The sequence below is a fragment of the Pipra filicauda genome, unplaced genomic scaffold, assembly GCF_003945595.2.
Source record: "Pipra filicauda isolate LSUMZ 115617 unplaced genomic scaffold, ASM394559v2 scaffold4_size7858003_pilon, whole genome shotgun sequence".
NCBI lineage: Eukaryota > Metazoa > Chordata > Aves > Passeriformes > Pipridae > Pipra > Pipra filicauda.
In genome coordinates this window covers 98866-106121 of record NW_024104643.1, presented here as the reverse complement: position 1 = coordinate 106121, position 7256 = coordinate 98866, and positions in this window count along the sequence as shown.

Here is a 7256-nt window from a genome sequence, read left to right as displayed (position 1 = left end):
GGCAAAAGCTCAAATACTTCACGTTTCCAGCAGACAATGGCTCTCTGAGCTCACAATCAATAGCATTTGATGCAAAGGAAATGCTCAGTTTATCACACTTGGCATCTAATAACACCTCAAGCGTATTTGTGGCTGGCATACATAAAAACATATCTGAACTCCAGCTGTTTGAATAATGTATTGAAAAAATCACCCTTTTTTTACTTGAAAGCCAGTTACAATGAATGTGTTTGTTATTTTCAGGTATTCGGTGAATAATTTATGGAAACAAATGTCATTTTCCAGGTTATTCAAGAGATTCAGTTTAACTATTCATGAGCCAGGCTGTTCAAAGATGACTAAAGTCCATCATAAAATCTGAATTATGCCTCTTTCTTTGTTCCAGCAGCCTCTTCCTTTATGGTTTTTTATATATCACCTTGTTTTTATGCATACACAAATGACTCCTACATTTTGTTTCTTCTGCTACAGCTATACTTTTCCTCCTTCTTCATTTACCTTCAGTCTTTTTGTTCTGCAAGTTCTCTTTTGGCCTTTTCATAATTTCTCCTCTCCCCTTAGGGACTAAAATTACCTGCTTTGAAGATGAATTTGCATTAACTCACCCCCATATGCAGTAGGTTGCTCCTCTGAGTCAGCAAATTTCTCTCGGCACCTGGCAGAGGCATGCATGGCCCCACAAGCCACTGCAGAGCGGGAGCAGCACTGCAGATAGGGGACATGGAGCTAGGTAAAGTGCCAGTGCTGGTGCTGGGATACAGCAGAGAGAGATGCCTTAAAGAATCTGAATTATTGTCCTTCATTTTGCAAATAAAAACTTAGGCATCATCTGCTTAATGCTCGTCATCGAGCTATCACCACAATGTCTGTCCTGATTCAAACACGCAGGAGGACTCTGTCTCTAGCACTCTCTATTTTCTTCATGGGGTATAGATAGATCCTAAACAATTAACTTTAAGTAGGTGCTTAAACGTAAGAAAGTTGGATGAGATTAATGCCCTCCAATTTTCAGAATGGCACCAACAGTCCGCAGAATTTGTTTTTTCCTTCATATCTCATAGTAGTACTGGAAAAAGAGCATACATTTCAGGAAAAAAAACCAAACTTGAATTTAAAATGTTAATTAGTGACTAATCAGAACTGCAGATATTGAAAAATATATTAGATATGACACTAAGAATTCTTTGAGGGATCCTCCTGGAAATTTACAGTGGTGGAGAATGAGCTTTTATAAAATGTTACAGTGGTTAAATGTTAGGTTCCTCATCTTATCTGAGATATTCTGAGATTGCCAAGATGTATTTATGTATATATATTGATATATGTTTAATTTAATTTCACTACAGAATAGTGGAAACAGTCATGTCAATGAAAGAAGAAATATGGGAGAGTAAAAGAAGCTTGGCCTTGTGAGGATTGTATTTTAATGTTCAATGCGTAGAATTATCTTAACAAACACCTCAGTGTTTAAAAGTCCCCTTGTTCCTTTTATCTCTACAAAATATAAGATTTCCGTGCCATTTAACATTTGGTTATTAAATTATCAATATTAGTGAGATTATTATCCTGTTTAAAAGAAATGTGTGTGGTCATATATGAAACACATTTTGGTGTGTGGATAAATAGATTGCCTAAGGTAAAAGAATATCTTTTAAAATTTACTATCTTCATAAATAGCCTGAAAAATTATATAAAGGATGTAACTTAAGTTAGCACTCCTCATGTCTTCATTCTTCCTAGGGTTAAACAAAATCTTGTTTCCTTGCTTTTATAAAGACAAAACTCACATTCATATGAAGACTAGAAGAATTTCTTTTTCCTTTCACTGAAACAAAGTTACATCTGTCTTGAAAAATGTCATTATTTGCTACATGTGTCTTGAGATTTTGATCCTATATCACTGAAGATATGACCACAAGAGTATAGGTCACAAAAAACAGCTATAAAAAGAACCCTTTGAGGTTCTATTTATTTGTTTTCTGGAATGTGTGCCCTTATGGGCTTTTAAAGTCATGTTTTCTAGTTTTTATCTACTTCTATAAAGACAGAATGCCTAATAAAGAAGACAGACAAAACTTGCTTCTGGAACTCTTACTTATCTACAGAAATGCAGGAGTTGGTTCTGGAAAAATAATGTGATTAAACCAGGAGATTTTGAAAGGCGTGATTTAGGAAAAGCACTCAAACTTGTCCTTCAAGTAATTCTCGCTTTAGGTTTCAATGACAGAGTGAAAGTTGAACACGATTTGATGATCATCAGTTATGCATCAGGATGAATAACTGAAAAAAGGCAAAGTGAAGTTGAAAAAGATCTTTCTGAAAGTGACAGAACATTGGAATCATGAAATGTAAGTAGAAAATCCTTTAAGAAGCAGCATTTCTTGTAGTTATCCCCACTGAAAATACAATACTTTAATACATGAATTTCCAGTTTCAGGATTTGATTCCAAACAAATTCTTCCATTGGTATTAAAAGGTCACAATAGCAGTGCAGTGGTCCTGATGGAATCAGATCTTGTAGGAAATTGTTATATTCTTCCCAATCTTAGCATATAGTTACTGAACAGTCCCTTTTATGGCATGAAGATAGCATTATTATGACAACTTTAGAAATGCTGAAAGTCTGACACTGCTGTTAAGCAGTAAATGTATTTCTTACAATGCTGCCTGCATTTTCTAGTTTAGAATAAAAGCAGATTAGCTGCATAGAAGTTCAAGTCTGTTAAACGTGAATTCATCCACAGCTTGCGTTTCCTGATACTGTACAAGGTTCTCAGATCTTAGAAGTTTTAACTTGACAATAAAAAAAAAAGAGATCAAAAGCTTCACTAAAACAGAGGAAGCGTCTCAAGTATCATACAGTGGCTCAGTAAGGTCTTTCAACAACAGCAAAACCAAAACAAGACAAATAAACAAAAAAAACCTCCTCCAAAAATTTAGTAAAGAGAAACAGTGCATGCAAATGGCAGAAGGGTCATAAGTAATGCAGGGATGGAGGAACGTATGAGGGAATCGACTCTTCCCCTCAGTAAAAAAAAAAAAAAGAAAAACAACAAAACCATAGTGTTTACTTGCAATCAATCCCAAACTTCTCAGATTATTTTCTGATGTGGTGAAGGACACCAGGTCTGCTTCCTTAAACTATTCCTTATCGCCTTCATATGATCCTCCTCTGAATGCCAATAAATAAATCTTCTTACCTGGAAGTGACTGCCCCTACTCCAGATGACCTGAATAGCCTCTCCCCGAAAAAATCCTGCCTACTGGATTAGGGCAAAATGTTGTTTATGAAACCACTACGCTAAGAAAAAGGTGATTTAAAAAGGATCCATCTGGAAGAAAGACTTCCAGTCAAAAGATGTAGTTAAAGCTCTGATATACTGCTTTGCATCATTATTTTCCCCTATTTCTGAATGTGATTTGTAGCTGCTGGTTTCCAACACTCATCTGTTGCTGGCTTGACTCTAGCATCCAGACCCCAGTTATAAATAGGATTGCATAAAAGTAAAGATAGTTTTATGGCTTATGATTCATACATTCACAAGGCTCCATGAACTACTTCTAATGAACTAACAAAATATTACTCAAAAATCCCCAAGACCATATATTGTCATGAAGCAATATGTGTGTCTGGTTTTTGTTTGTTTTTTTTTTTTTTCCTGAAATGTACTATGCCATCATTGGAAAAAAATCCTGTAGTCCACAACTATTCACAAGGATATGCACCCCACACCCCCACCATAATGCAACTATATGCTATAGCAGGATTGTGATAAACAAAAACTGATTACATTATAGGATATAAATAAACTGGGCATATTATTATTTTTCACTGAACTTACACACTCAATTTTACACTGGCATGAAATCCACTGGTGAATTTAAATCCATGAAGTAGTAACATTAGTAACTCTATGAAGACTGAACTCCCTTTATAGAAGTTCAGAGTTTGTTTTTAGAACTGAATTTTGTAAATATTTTATTGACTTAGTGGTTGAATGGAAAAACACGTGTTTCTTCAGATCACACATTTGTAAACAGTGCTTTGGAATGATATATTGGCTTTCTCTCAAGACAGTGTTGTCTGGGATGCCGAAAGGAAATCTGGAATTATATGATTTCTGTTAAGATTGTTCTTCATTTTTTTCTGTAAAGGATAAAAGAAAGTTTCATTCATCTGTCTCTAAAGTGAACAGAGGGCATAAAAGTTAGAAGTTATTAGAATTATTTCTTTTTTTAAATGCCCTCTCTGTGCTGCATGAAAGCAGCAGATTCTACAGAATGTTTTCCTGAACCACTGTCACACCACCAAACAGATTTGCCTTTCAAAGACATGGCCATGGGTGTACATCTGAGGTGATGCATTTGTTTCTCCACACCAGAGGGAAGGTGACATGCTTGTTACAGGATTAAATACTCCTTGTCTACTGATACATGGTATTTCCAAGCAGAGGAAGAAGTCTCTAGTTGTAACTATTTTAAAAGGAGGAGTGTAATGAGATATCAGTTGTTCAACACTGCATTTTTCTTTAAGGTCATAAAAATCTGTGTGTTCCCTGTCACAGAGACAGCTAGGTCTTGCAGCACTGTCTTCACACAAGAAGTAGTAAAGTACATTTGTCTGGATATCCAGCAAGCTTGCTTTTACAGCTTAAAAATTACTGACACATCAAATAGAGGGCTATGGTCCACAAGATTTATCAGGTCTTGCAATCAGATCTTTGAACTCTATCATTTCAAGAAATGAAATACAGGAATGGGAGCTAAAAAGGTTAACAAAAGAAACAGAGGGAAGAATACTGGCCATGTTGAAAATACAAGGTGAAAATCTGATTGCCTTCAATAGACCAAAATTTTACTTCAAGAATCAATTAAATAAAATGAAGCTAAAACAAGCCGCTTCATTTATGACTAATCATCACACTTAAACATATGCCAACTTCACAAATACAAAAGTATCTGGATACTTTTACTACTACTGTTACTGCTACTACCACTATGCTTTTGTGAGAGAAATTTAATTCTCTCTTAGAGAAACAAACTTTAAAAATATACAGTATTTTTGCATTAGAATAGTTCTAGTGAGTTTAAAAACAATAAATTATTTGTTGTTACTTTATTTTCTGGGAAATATCATAATTGCTATACTATGTAAACATATAACGTGATAAGCAAGAGGCTAACCCACAGGGCATTGCTACTTCGTATCACTTTTACCCTGTTTGAAATCTAGTCTTTATGAGTAATGGCTTCATTTTGCATTGGGATTTGCCTTACAGACTCTTGTCTTGATCCATGCAACTACAACGAGGAACTCTGTCAGATCCAGCAGTAGAGACTGAATTCAGGGGCTTGGGGGGGGGGTTGTGCTTTTTTTTTTTATTTTTTGTTGGTTTGGTTTTTTGTTTGCTTGGGGTTTTTTCCCCAAGGCTCAGGCTGCATACCAGTAAATTGCAAACCTAAAATTGTAGTAGGGATCGACTTCAAATGTGTTTGCTTCATTCCACATTGTTCCACACTGAAAAAAGGCAGAGGGCAAGAAAGCAGGCATTGCTGACTTGAAGAGGAACCAAGAAGGAAGCTGTTCAATCTGTGAAAGATTCATCGATTTAAGGCTCTCTGGGGAAAATACTATTGTGAAGCTCTGTGGGAAAGGGCTAATAATAGGAAAAGTGGAAAAGAAAGTTCATGTTCCTTCTCTTTTACTTTGGAAGAGTGTAAAACCCCAAAACAAGCATAATCAAGATATTGATTTGTAATGTACACTCTATTCACTCAAGAAAATAGACCAGCTACCAGAAACGTCCCATAAGATGGTTTCTTTTTCTGCTTCTGAGGCATGAGGCTTCATTTGCCAGATACTTTTGCTCTGAGACAGGCTAAGAAAAGTTCTTCATATGATGGTCAGAGTGGAAAAGTAGCATCTTCAGACTTTAACATCAGTTTTCCTGATTTCCAGTTGCAGGCTCTGAAAAGTCCAACTGAAAAAATCTTACCTCCAGTTTTCAGGTAGTGAAACAATATAACCAGCATAGTATTAGAGGAAAAGGAAAAGTATTTGAACATTATTGTCATTGAGTACTGCAAGAAAAATAACAACAGCCTTCAAAATAGATGGACAAAGAAGAATATCAAGTATTTCAGAGGTATATTTTCAACTGTACCACTATTTCTTAATTATCTCTTGTAAAAATGTAATTAGTTCCCTGGAATTGATCTTTCTTAAAAAACATTAATTGTTTTATGGATCCAGGGTAAAAATCAGACAGTGGAAAGCATGTCGCAATGTTGAGTATGTAACATCTTCACATTTTAAACATGTACACACACACACACACGCACGTACACATACATAGATGAACATGGGCACAGGCAAACACATGCAGTATCTTTTTAGTCTCTCTCTGTAGGTCAAAACTGCAGAGGTGTTAAAGACTGTGAAACAGGTCTGAATGCTACAAATAATCCTAAAATATTCATATCCTTTTTACAATGGTACAGCATGAAGGAAATAAAAATCGTTGCTACGTACTACTTATCAATCATTCTACTCTTTAAAATGTTTTGGTAGAACAATCAGAATGTAAATATATATATTATATATATATCAGATTCAATTGCACCATGAGTGGAAGAAGATGTACATAAAGTGCAGGCTGAATTGTTCTTCCATAAAGCATTGTGCTAACATTGATGAATAAATGGTGTAAGAGAAAACAGGACAATCACTCGTTTGCCTCACCCTCTCCGGCTGCCCACTGATGGACTGGTTCTGCTGAATACTGTTCAAAGAAAAAAGGATTGTCTACGCCACACAGGAGAGAATGATGCCAAGCCGGCATCATTCACACCTTAATGTTAGCAAGTAGATAACATTTCAAGGAGGTGTTTACAGAAAGGAACCGAGATGGTAACTACCTTACCCACTCCCCTGTTTAAACTCAGATGACCCTACAAGCTTCACATGACAGACATTATACTGATAGGATGGGTGTGCCCTCCTCCCCCTGCTTCACTCCAGCTGTGCATGAATTGCTGCTCTACTTCCTCAGGTATGGCTCTAGCCTACAGATTCCCAACACAAATAAGCACAATCATCCTGAGTGGGTATCAAAGAAATCTCAATTCATAGAATTCAAAGTCAATGGTCTACCAGGATAGTGTTTCCAAAAGCCGTCTGGAACAAAACCTGAGATTTAACAAACACTCATGTTTACATAAAACATCCCTTGATGTACATACACTGTTGTTGTTAG